A 13,225-nucleotide genomic window follows, 5' to 3' on the forward strand; every position below is an offset into this window, starting at 1 on the left:
CAAGATAAATTAGGATATTTTCTTCATTCTCCATTTTTTTCAAATAGGTCCAGACGACTGGGCAAACATAAAAAGGATTCCAGTCAAAAAAATTCCTTGGGAAGTCTTAAACTAAAAGACATAGCAGCTGCAGTTGCAAAGAATCTTCAACTATTGCAACCAACAGCAATTACAAAAACCCCTGTATTTTCTCTGGTTTGTCACACGCTTGAAAGCATATTGTGTGCAAATCTGTGCAGTCAGTCTGTTTGTAGGCTTCCTCCCTGCCAGAAAGAACCAAATAAAAATCTTAATAGGAAGACAATGATATTTACAGTTCATAGCAACACTTTTGCTGAGATACTTCAAAAGATTTACATCCTGTTAAATATTGGAATTTTTCTCCTTAAACAACAGCATGCAACTGAAAAAAAAAAATTCCATAGCAATATTTTAATGAGTTTTTAATGAATAATTAATTTATTGATAAAAGAAAATCTGTATTTAGTCAAATACTGTGTCTCAGATAATAATAATTAAAAAAAAAATCACATCCACCCCCTGCCCATAGAGTGGAGGATGTTCTTTTAAATTCTCACACCATCATGACCTGATATTTCTAAAGCTAGTTTCACTCCAAATAATCTTACTCATATCAGCAATCCATTAGCCCACTGCTAAAACAGTCTCCTCTGACCAGAACCAGGACAATTACTTCACAGCAAACCACAGAAATACAGAGCAGGTCAGAAAGGAGTGTACATGCTATCTAACTGAAATGACAATGAATCTCAGCTTGAGATAGGAGGGAGAGTGGCACTCTGGTGATTTGTTCTAAGTGAAATTGTTTCTTTACAGTCTGGGGAGACAAAAACCCTTGTTTTTCTTCAGCTTGCTCTTCAGGGCAGTAGGCAGCAGGGTTCCCCAGCCTCAATTACAGCTGAGGCTCTGTGATGGATCTGGCTGTTCTTCCTCTCCAGGACTAATTTTTTGGGGTGGCAGTAGATAATAGGGATACTAGGCACATACATAGCTCATTCTCCTTCCTCGTACCCAGATCTACCTAACGGCTGTAACTAACTTCCTCCACAGAAAGCCAGCTCCTAAATGAACAGCAGTGGTTCCCAAGAATATGGTTATGGCAGCAGACTGCAAGTTACAAACATGTGCCACTTCCTTATGTTTACAGGAAAAGTTTGGTTCAGTGAGCAATAAAATATTTTCTACAACAACTGAAAGCCCCCTAAAGATAACTTTAATAACAAAACCTGCTCTAATGAAGGTCTACCTGCTCTCTAGAGCAAACTTAAGATGTGTAAATTATTTTTAAGCAGATGGCTTTAAGTAGTTAACAGCAGCTTAATGAGGCAAATTAAAAACAGTTCATGATTTGCTAAACCCTGCTTTGTGTCTTAATTGTGCAATTGTCATTTCTTGGCAATGAGCAGGAATAAAGAAAGAAGCCAGGCACTGTTTTAAAAGGAGCACATCAAGCCTGAACTGATGCTGCAGTCACAACACCTGAGGGTGATGACTGCTTCGGTTACCCATGAGCAGATGGGTAGTAAGCCACTGTCCCTTCCTGACCCCAGGGCACGTCTTCCCGCATCCATAAAGCTTACGCATCATTTACTGCACACAGAATGAAAAACATGAAATAAAATGCTGAGCAGAAGTATGCTTAGCATGCACAGGCTGCCGTGCTGAAAAGCAGTATGGTGAGATAAGATTCTAGCAGTACATAAGCACAAGCAGGTGGAGATGAGGATCAATTATGCCAATAGTATTTTTAATTAATGAATTTGCAACTACAACACTGATTTAATATTTTTAAGTACAGACATCTAGAGAACAACCAAGCAAAGAACTCAAAATTAGGCAATATGTAAGAGAAGCTCAAGTCTTAAAACTGGAATTGTTAGTTATGACTCCAAAGTAAAGGAAAATTAACTTGAACCTGCTACAGTGCTATACCAAATAGACTAGAAACACCAAGATGAACAAACTACTGATTCATTTCAACCTAAAGAGTACTAGTATAGAACTACTTTGCAACAAAAGAACAAAGCAGTAAAAAGGGAGGATGATTTTCCTTAAGGATCACGAACACTGTATCCTTCACGAAGTGCTATTGTAATGTCAGGGAATGAGTTCAAGAGTGGAAAAGATAAGTAACCAGAAAGGAGTAGTGAAGTGATTAAGCTAATTCTAAATGAAAGTTAGTAACTGTCACACTGTATCATCACTAGTTGTTTTGGGTACCAACTGCTCTTACACTGCCGGAGCCCTCTTTCTCTGTGTAGGAAACTTTTACAAGAATTGTTTTTCTGTTTGTCTTCACAGTGGCTTTGATTAAGTTTCAGTTCAATCTTCATGTACTTGGGCTTAGTGCCCCTCAGCTGCTCTAAATAGGTGCAAGTTCCCTTTCTAATCCTTTAATCCAGAAAGATGAAGCCATAGAAATTGCAGCTGCTGCAATTCACAGTGAAAATTCAACCTAAGGATGCCATAAGCCATAATAGATGGCTTAAAAGTGCAAACTCTTGTAAATTAACTGCAGCAAAGGCAGCCCTGATAAAAGGAGGCAGAGGCACAATTTTTAGTCAGCTATGAATTATTTATCACTATAGAACACATTACCAGCATGAAAATTTTTCTGAAAATATGCAGGTTGTCACATAATCTGTTATTCAAATATTACATTCAAAGAATAGTTAAGGTTGCAAAGACAGGCTTTTATGAGTTGGGACATTGTGTCCCTTTACTGTCTGGTGCCACAACAGATTCAAGCAACAAGAAAAGCCCAGCTCAGCTCCTCCCAACTTGGGGGTGCATGATCACGCCTGCTCAGCACGCACAGCTCTAGAGAATGTAGCAGCTGAACTCCAAATACTCCATATGGAGAAAGTAGATGTATTTTTCGAAGACTTGGAAAATATGGATGGTTTTCTCCTCAAAACAGTCCTGAAACAAATCCACAGTATTTCATATCCAAAACATGATAGTTCTTGAGTTTCTTAACTGTATGCTGAGAAAAAACAAACTTTAATAAGGGCAGAATCACATTCCACCTCTAGCTTCATTTTAGAAATGGATGAAGCATTTTTGTCAAAGCTGTTTAAAAAAAACCAACAAAACACCTTGAGGCAGACAGAATATTCCACTTGGAAGAGTTGAAGTTTTGCAGCTACAAGAAACTGAAAACACAATCTCTTAATGGAAAGTGTTGAGCAACCTTAGTTTAAGTGCTACCAGTTTCTTGGATAATAAAATTAAGAAAAATTACTTCCTAGAACTATAGGGGTTATCAAATGAAGCTTAAAATTCTCAAACTTGCACAATTCAAGTGCGTGCAAAGACAACATAAATAATTTGAAACAGACCAGCAAGTACAACTAGCTCAACTAAGACATATTTAGGTAACTCATGTTGTTAAGACATCTTCAAACTGAATGTAGTTTATGATTCTGTGATATCAAAGGAGTATCCTAATTTGGTATCTTACAACAGACCCTCCTTTCACACTGAGGAATTCACAGCTGGAACAAATATTTTCCTTTTTGTATTATAACTTCCCCGAAACTCCAAACCTGTTTATAATTCTTAAAATAATTTAAGTAATTTCTCAGAAGACGTATTTGCCAATCAGCTAAATACATCAAGATCATGTGTGAAAATTAAACACATTAAACCTGTATATTGGTGCTTTTATTGAAAAATAAAATGGCCTTTTATCACCTGAAGTTATTTTCCAGATTATTTCACTCACCAACAGAGCTACTCAAATGAAGCACACCTGCCTCTCCACCAAGTCTGGAGTCAGTGTAAATCCCACCTGTGCTGGCATCTTCAACTAAACTGCTGGAATTTGCAGTGGATTGATGGGAAGTCAGGTACATGTTTACTTCTTATGCGTTTTATTTTTTCTGACACAGTGTCTGTAAAAAAAACAGCTAAGGGGTGGTAACATAATCTATAAACAATACTGCTGTAGGTATGCGCCCACAATGCAAAGAGTTCCTTTTGAATAAAAATTTCTACACAGGGAGACTGACAAGCTCTTAAGGTCATTACAACCTTTGTTAGTCTTCCTATAAGATCCCAACTCTCATCCTACAGAGTAAAACCAAGAAAAGAGGAGAGAGACGATCTTTATTAGATTAAATCTGGCCCAGCATCTATCTATGCAAAATCAGCTGGCAAAACCACTGTCAACAACTTCACCCTCTCGTTCAAGTTGTATCAAGACCACAGCAGTTACATACTTATGTACGTACGTGTGTGTATATATATATATAACATGAATGCTGACAGTCAAAAGAGATTCAAAGAAGCAATGAACGACAGTCTCTGGTTTTGATGTACTTGGGGATTACATCACACACAATACAAATCCAGGCTACTCTGCATGTTACTCTCCCCTAGAATTTTGTCTGCGTATCTCTTATTTTTCTTCTTATGACAGACACCTGAAATGGCACACACAGCTAGATGAAGTTTTGGTCACTCTGTAGGTGATAGGAAATTGTGCTGATTTTAAGACTTACTCAGTCCATGTTCTATGACTGAGATTGAACTACCATACCCTACATTTGGACTGAATTCATCACCATCACGTCTCACTTCTGACCATTAGCGTGATCTGCAATCAAAAATCAGCTATGTCTTCACAAAGATCTCCAAGATGAGATGGTATTTTACCTTGCTGCTACACAACAGTCCAGCTCCCAGTGGAATGTCACAATTAAAAGAACCCATCAAGAAGACACATTCAATGTCCATGGTACAAAGTTACAGATCGTCTCCCCTCAAGGTCACCAAACTGGAAATGTTTCTCATGTGACCACCAAAGGTACGCCTCCACATGTAACAGGATATGAAGTCTCACATACCGAAGACAGAATGAGATGAAATGTACTGTTACGTGTCATCTGAATCTACTAGTGGTCTAAAGAACGTCAATATGAACAGCTACATGCACAGCCTCCAACAAGTGATACAAAAGGAATAAAATAATAAAAAAAATTTAATAAGGCTGTAACAAGTTTGTAATTGGACTTTGATAGGCTTCCCTTCAATAAGGAATGAGTAAGTCAAGAACGGTTCAAAAGTACAGTTTAGATATATAGAGATCCTAGTACAAAAGTCAATTATCAAAGAAAGAACAAGATTCCACAGTAGCTCAAACTTCACAAACTCACAGAGCACATGTCACCTTTTCAGTCCCCAATCATTTTAAGTTATCTGTCTTCAAAGCCAACAGCTTAAGCTCTCAGGAATATCAACTGGTACCCTAAAATATGTCAGACTGTTAATGCAGATTAATTTACTGAATTTAGAGTGACGAAAATAAATGTTAAAGTTGTTGTGGGACATGTTTCAAATTCTAGATACTGATGTGCTGCCCAACAAGATCTATGGTCTAGAAGTACAGTTTGGTGGTACAGCAAACTAAAATATTCATCTCTTTCCACAGCAACGTATGCAGGCACATTCAAAACCCAGTTACGCCATATCCAAATCCTTTATTTAGGAATTATGTATAGACACTCCTTTTCAAATGCCTAATTCATATACACATGTATAACCTTCTAATAACACCAGAATCTTTAACACACTAAACAAAGCTTTTATTTGTTCAGCTTTTCCAGCATATTGCTCAACAGACCAGCAAAATATCTTAACCTTGTACACTTATAAAAGCATATTCCCTGTAACACACAGCTCTGTTGTGTTTCATTAAAACGAAGTTTTAACAGATTAACTTGCTCTTGGCTTCTAATGAATAAACAAATTTGAATTCATCCTTTTCTTGGAACACGGTTAATTACATTTGTACATGGTTGTAAAGCAAAAGGGCAAGGGGAATTCCCCCAGAAGATTATTACACAGATCATTTTCTATTCAAAACACATGCGTGTTCCTAAAGACAGAATATTTTGGAGAGAAAAATTAAGAACATCCTCCAAGACAGCAAAAACCATTAAAACAGCAAAGAACCACCCCCTTCTCCTCATCTGTAACTGGTACGTGCACATCTACTGCTGGAAGTCTAGAAACCACGTTGTATTTTTATTTGTTCATAACATACTCAACTGAAAGCAGATTTGAAATAAACACACCCTTGCTTGCATCAGTCTCCAAACTTACCATCACATAGACCATGTTCTCTCCAGTTTTGTAACTGATGTTCCAACAACAAATCAAAAAATAAATTTACTTGCTAAATCAAAGAAATGTGCAAAAATAAATCAGGTTGGGAACTACTTTTACAAGTACTTCTCCAATAGGTAAAATTAATTATTTTAATCATTCACTGTTTCTATTTAAGAGAAAATATTTTCCTTATACCAAAGGGGGAAAAAAAAAAATCACCTAAGAATTAAAGCATTAGAAACTATTATCCACAGTATTTGTAAAATGGAAAATACAGGCTTACTTGACACAATTCTGGATGTTTTGCCAGAACTTGACATTACATTTCCCAATTCGATTTTTCACTAATTCTCAGCATTGCTGTTTTCTTAGTGTTGCTTACAGCACGTAAGGGTATTAACAGACACAATTTAAGAGACTACTGCTAAATAAGGCATCTAGTAAATAAACAAGGGGGGGGGAATGCCAAGTACAATCATAGTTGAAGGAAAACACTAGCAGCTTCTGCTGACAAACACAAGAATTTTCCAATACTAGCATCTTTCTCACTACCCATAACTAGACTATCAACCAGTTATTTTATGCTACAATTATATTTTTATCTGAGATACTTATCTGCAATATTTATTTACTCTTTTGAAAGACCACTTAGTTCTTCACTATTATGCACTTCACCTTGCAATTTATAAGGGCTTTAATCTCCCAGAGGTAGATGTAAAGACTGAAAGGGTTTCTTGCTTTATTTAAACAATCAAGGTCCCCATAATAGAAATCCAAATAGTGACTTATCTATCAGTCTCTGCAGTGCTTTTGAAGGCTTGCATTCAGGAGAGCCATTCTTCCTATATACTAGATAGAGCTCAAGCTGCCAGGACAGGATCCTTCAGCTGACATGTGGATTACTCTCAGTATTAGCATTCTCACAAACAGGGATGTGCAGAATGTGAGAGCACCTCCTTCACCAAGTTATCTGGGTAAGGACTATTCAGTACAACAGAAGTAAGAAATGACAAGGAAATCGGTAAATTAAACGCACCAACATTAACAAGCAGATGGTAGGAGACACTAACACAGATCAGAACTTGTCAGCTACTGATTGATGGAACATTAAAGGAACTACTCCGGCACAGACTCATAGAGCCAAGCTGAACTTTGCCACTGACAACAAGGGGAAAACATGATTGTCATGAGCATTATTTGAGGGCACTTGCAGGACCGTGCAAAATATGTTTATGGAACATCATAAAGGGCATGTAGCTTTAGATAAAACTTACTATGGGCTATTTAGGGCCAAAGGGAGGGAAAGAAAAGGATCAGGGTGGGCTGGGTAGGTATGAGCAAAGGAAAAATGGAGAGGAGGTGGCTTGAAAGGGCCTGGTCACATGTAAACAGGCTGCAGATCACCACACTTGTCTGCCTAAGTCCTGCACCCTATCAGCAGTCTGACTTATCTTCTTACTAAATCCTTCATTTTTCACATGTAATCCCACTCACTATCCTATGTCTGAGCACTGAAAGGCATAAACATCAGCATCTGGAGAAGAGGTCATGCATTGCAGACCCTGCAGGTCTAGGTGCCAGCAACTGGAGAATCTGGCATGTAAGAGAGGTTCAGGGGTCAGTAACTGGAGGGACTGGGATGTGTGTTGCAAGGTCAGAGTCCCAGCAACTGGAGAAAGGGGTTGAAGGTCACAGGGGCCAGTAGGTCCAGGTGGCAGCAGCTGGAGAAAAGCCAGTTAGTCACAGGGCCCTAGGTTTATGTGCCAGCAACTGGAAACACACGTGTCTTTGTTTTTGTGAATTTAATCCCAAGTGTGTGTGTGTGTATGTGGAATTCATTAGCAAACTTCAAGTTGGACGAGCTGGTGAGCTGCTCTACAGGCAGGCATAAAAATTTAGGAATATTCACCCAGTATTTGCACTGATTTAAGGAAAGTAAAAAAAAAAATATTGTTTTTTCCCACACGTGAAAATTGCACCATTTTAACCTAAGTGTAAATCTAATCCAATTAAATGGAATCCACAGAAGTCTTCTCTAAATAGTACTTTATAAGTGCTTGGTTTGGTTTATTTCAAGCATTTATTGTTGAAAATGAAAGACCACCTGAAGAAACACATCCAAAGGTATTTGCTTTGGTTTATTTAAAGGTTAGGTCTACAGCACAAACAACTGGGAAACAGGGGATATAATTTTCTTCCATTCAGCCACTGTGGCTGTGCCTCTAATTACTCTGTAGTTACAGATGCAAGGAGCCGCAAGAAAGCGAGATCATCATCAAAAGGTGCTAAGGCAGTGTGGGTAACCAGACAGGCTAAATACCTGTGTGAACCCTCTTATTTGTCTTAAAAGCATAGTAATTATTTTGTACACGAAAGACAGCATTTAAATTTAGTGCATTAAATACACATACGTAGACTGATGTCACACTGTTGGCGAGTCCTTGTAAAGGTGCTGATGGAGTACTCCTCATATGGCCTTTAACTTGCAAATCTATCTAAAGGGGCTTGTTTTCAGTGCAGAGACACAAAGCAAGCACTGTGAAATAGACTGAAGTCTGAATGTTCATCACATCAGCATTCAGCAATAGCATTTTCAGTATCTGCTATTACGTTTCACAGTAGTGCTCAGCTCATGCCCTGTAAATTCACACACTAGATCACTTTACAGTAATTTGTTAATGTACTCACATATCAGAAAGGTGCAATAAACACAGAAGGCTAACATAGATTAGGTATCGCTGCTTATTTTCTTGTATATGAAAGCCATATACAGTCTAAAAAACAATTTTAGTTAAACTGACACAACTTTCTTACGTAACCAACACAGTTAGCTCCATAGGTAGCCCAACTGCAGGAAGCGAGATGTGAAGTCAGAGCAATCCGAGTTCCCCTTCAGTAACATTATTACTTGCAAGAGACAGCAGAACCAGATGAAACGCAGTAACTTGTTCTCGGTATTGAAAAGTAGAAAGGAAGAATGCACAATTTACAGAAATGGGCAAACATGAGCTCCACGTCCTGACTTGGCAATAGCATGCAGATTGGCGTTTTCTTTGTTACTTCAATTCTAGTTGGTACTCTCATTTAGTCTGTTTTCAAATGCAAATTGTAATTACATTCTCAACATATTTTCTTTTTTTTTTAAAAAAAATACTTTTTCTTCGGTACAATTTTATTTCTGTAATTTTGAAATCTTTTGCTTTTAATCAAAATTCTAGTTGTTTTGTCTGATTAGAAGGCTTCTCTAGAAAGCACTGTAACTGTTTTTGAAAATAATCTAAAATCAAAGTTTTGATGCTTACATCAAACCAACGATTCACCAAGTGAACACCAAGCTAACAAATTTAACTGTAGATTAGTGTGAGAGGTTAGAATATGCTTCTTGCCAGCTGTTTTCCTTTCAGTTTCACAGAAACTGAAACCCCAGGCAGAAGTACTTGTTCTTACTAGACCATCACCTTAGTCCATAAGTAAAAATTGAATCTGTCAACATTCCTGTGGGCATTTGAGCTCTGCCTTGTAGCAAAAACCTCAGTGAGCTGACAAATCCTGAGCTGAACCCATTAAAAAGCTGTTTGTCATGACACTCGTGCTGTAATAATACCCACACATTACAAGCTTAAACAGTAATATTTAGCCTACACATGACATCATTTTCCATCTCCTGATTATAAAAAACTCCCTTCCTGCTACACAGCAGAAAGGGTCTAGTCATGTACAGCTGCATTACAATGCCTTTCCACTGAAAAGCATGGAGATTTAGCAGTGGCCAGCAAGCCAATCACCCAGCAGTTTTTAGGGCTGGGTTTTATGACATTCAAATGGAGAGAAATGATGGGATGGTAGTCCCTGTGCAGCCCTGTATGATGTAGCTCCCAGATCTGGCTGCTGCTGCTTCACAAGGCAGAAAAAGAAGGTAATCTTCAAGTGCTACATAAAATGCGTTAAATTCACATGGAAATTTATATTTATAAAAATGTAAATATTACAAAGACATGGCTATAGATTAGATTTATGCCACGCTATATGACTCTACTCATCTCCAACTTGTAAAGAACCTGGAAGCCATGGTCACATCCTTCTTGATGAAACCGTAATTACTAACTGACTGGTAAGTTATTTGACTGACTATACCTTTTTATGTATTTGTAACAGAAACATTGACTGGTTTGAATGAAAAATGCACGCTTCTGTAAGCACCAGCAGAAGCAGCAGAACAATGACCAAAAAGGACGGTCTGTATGTCCCTAGAACATCAGCCCGCAGCAGTGAAATTGTAGAACATGTTATATTGAGATCAAAAGGCCTGCACTCTGATAAATCAAACCACAGCAGAAATGACTCATCAGACCTGTATCCTAACATCAGAAGGATGGTGACAAGACTGCAGCATATTACATACACCATTCCCCTTCCCCTAACCCAAGAAGGGAACAAACCACATACAGATATTGTAAGCATACATTTAAATGAGGAAAAGCAGGCAAGACACAGCAATGTGGCCTACGATCTATGGAGGCTAATGACAGAAATATTCTGAGGCATACAAACACCCTGTAATAATTGCTGATCCCTAAAAGGCCTGAAAGATCTGTCCAAAAACTAGCTTATTGTCATCATTCAAGAACCCTAGGTATGTGAATAGGACTGGATAGCAGTGTCCCTTTTTCTTTGAGTCCAGACAACTTGGACATGTCTTGGTATCTGTGATCATGAGTGAGTTAAAGTTATGAGAAAAGGAGAGTAGGTAAAAATCAGCCGGCTTAATCACTCTGTAAACAAGTATCACCTTCCCCTTAAGACCTAGCACTGAATTTTATTACTGTAATTTCCTAACACCAATAGCTGAGATATAAGCTTCATATCTGTGCATTATATCCAGTTCGTATAAAGTTCTGATGGACAACATGACATTTAGATTTTGCAAAATCTGAGATTCAAAAAGATGTTGTGAGACATTACACGTGCTAAGAAGTTACTTACATGGTAAAAAGTTACTTACATGGCAGCATTAATTCACGGCACATATCACTGGAGCAAAGAGGAAAAAGGAAAGATCTCTAAATGAGGTATTTCAAATGCGTGTTAGTTGCTCACACTAACATTTAATACTTGGGATTGCACGTCAAAAAAAAAAAAAAAGATGTAATCCTTGTGGGTTTTTTTGGTTAAAAACCAAAAATAAGGATGTGTCTAGGCTCTTTGTGCAAATACCTCTAAGAAGGTATCAAAATACTGTTATCAAGGGAGAATGTATCAAGCATTTTCCAAAAAACTCTTGTTGCAAGTAGAGATGCCCATCACTAGATTTATGCTAATATAACAGCCAAATCCCATATTTCTTTAGCAGTGTATTTATGTAGAAATTTATTTTACCTATTTCACACCCCTCATGACTTAGCTGGAACACTCTACAGATTAATAGAAAACCTAACTAGCATTGAGTCAGAAAAGTCTGAAGGAAAAAAAAAAAAAAAAAAAACACGTTAAAAGAAAAAGGAAAACCCAGAAAGGTCAGAGTCAAGAGTTACATGTATCTGGGCAAATAAGAGTTCTGAAATAATTCTCAGAAACTATCTGGAGAAAGTACTTTGAACAAGATAAGATGCATCAAACTAAAGGTCACAGCAGAGATGAAAAGGGCAACTTTCCCAGAAGCCAAAAGAAGAAAAGTTATGCTTGGGAACTCTTCCCATTGTCTCAGTCTTTCTAGTACTAAAGTATAGAACAAGCCAAACACAATGCTCTTTGAAATTACCTTCTGAGGAGGACATAAAAGCCTTGTCTGCCCTTAACACCAACAATACAACTCAAGTCAGTGACAGAATCGTAGACTCTGACACGAGTCCTCTAGCGAGTTGAGACATAGGGCATGAAGGCATCACCCTTACTTCACTGACTTCTGTGATCCAGATACCATCTTTGCAGGAGAATCAGAAGAAAAATTCCTGTCTATACTCAGCTGTTCCAGCTCGTATGTACAGTGTTTCAGTGTATGCATACCTTTACTGTAAGTTCTTAAATTTCTGCATATAGATTTACTGAAGAGTGATCTATCTGGGGTACAACAGACAGCTTCTCATTGTTCCATCTTGGTTTGTGGAAGGAAAAACAGAATCATGAATTCTTGCTATCCTGTCCCCACAAAACTTTTCAAGATAGGTTTACAAATGCTTGCTGCATTGGGAAAATTTAAAAAACACAATCAGAACATCTGTATCTGCATTTGGAAGCTTATTTGCTCAGAAAAACATCCCAGATAACCAACCACCAAATTCCAGGAAATAACTTTGTGGCTAATGAGCAGCAGAGAAAAATAAAGGCTCTATAAAGTTGTATTTCTTTTTATCCTAAGAACTTAAGTGTCAGCCTGTAATCCTAAACTTTAGCCCCAAGTGTATTATCTTTCAAAACTCATTTAAATAGTATGTTTGAGCTCCAGCAAACTTCTGCAAAGTTAAAATTTTCACTGTATGTTTATTCTCAATGACCAGGATTATTGTCTTCCCAAGAGGCGACAGTAATTCTGAGCATTAATATTACAGCTGACAAAAAGCCCCTAAAGAATCCTGGTGATATGCCACATTAGACTACTTTTGACAAAAGTAGCAAGGGTAATTGGTTAGAAAAAGAAAAAAGCAACAGAAAAAAATTCAAAACAACAGCACAAAATTGTCTTTTGAATAAATAATAGGTGAATATTTGTATCTGCTCACTTTTTTTTTGCGAATGCATCATTAAACCTAAATTTGTCTGAAGAATTTCTCTCATCAATCCATGTGTCCATCTCAGAAGGTCTCACTACTCGCTCAAAGATATTAGATGCTTTGGCCTTAATGATGGGATTAGACGACTCTTTTCACAGTCACTGAAGTGACAGCTGCATTCATTTCCCTCATACACCAGACTCAAAGTCAGAAGCAAATTCTCAGTTTGCATGCCAGAACATTTTCTACTGGGTATTTACAGCCAACCACTGAAATCCCCCAAACCTGTCAATGATGTCAAACAGGACAAAAATAGATCATCTTGCTTGTTTTTTCCTAAATAAGCTTGCATTCATAAAAGAAGTAGGAACAGAAGCCTTGTA

The 13,225-nt window shown here is 37.6% G+C and overlaps 1 protein-coding gene across 1 annotated transcript in view; it reads right to left on the minus strand.

Annotated features, from left to right (window-relative positions):
* Positions 1-13,225, minus strand: part of MAN1A2 (mannosidase alpha class 1A member 2) — a 118,569-nt gene that overhangs the window by 36,578 nt on the left and 68,766 nt on the right. The window lies entirely within an intron of this gene.

This window comes from Athene cunicularia (genome assembly GCF_003259725.1).
Source record: "Athene cunicularia isolate RWA chromosome 1 unlocalized genomic scaffold, athCun1 chr1_part1, whole genome shotgun sequence".
NCBI classification, from domain to species: Eukaryota; Metazoa; Chordata; class Aves; order Strigiformes; family Strigidae; genus Athene; species Athene cunicularia.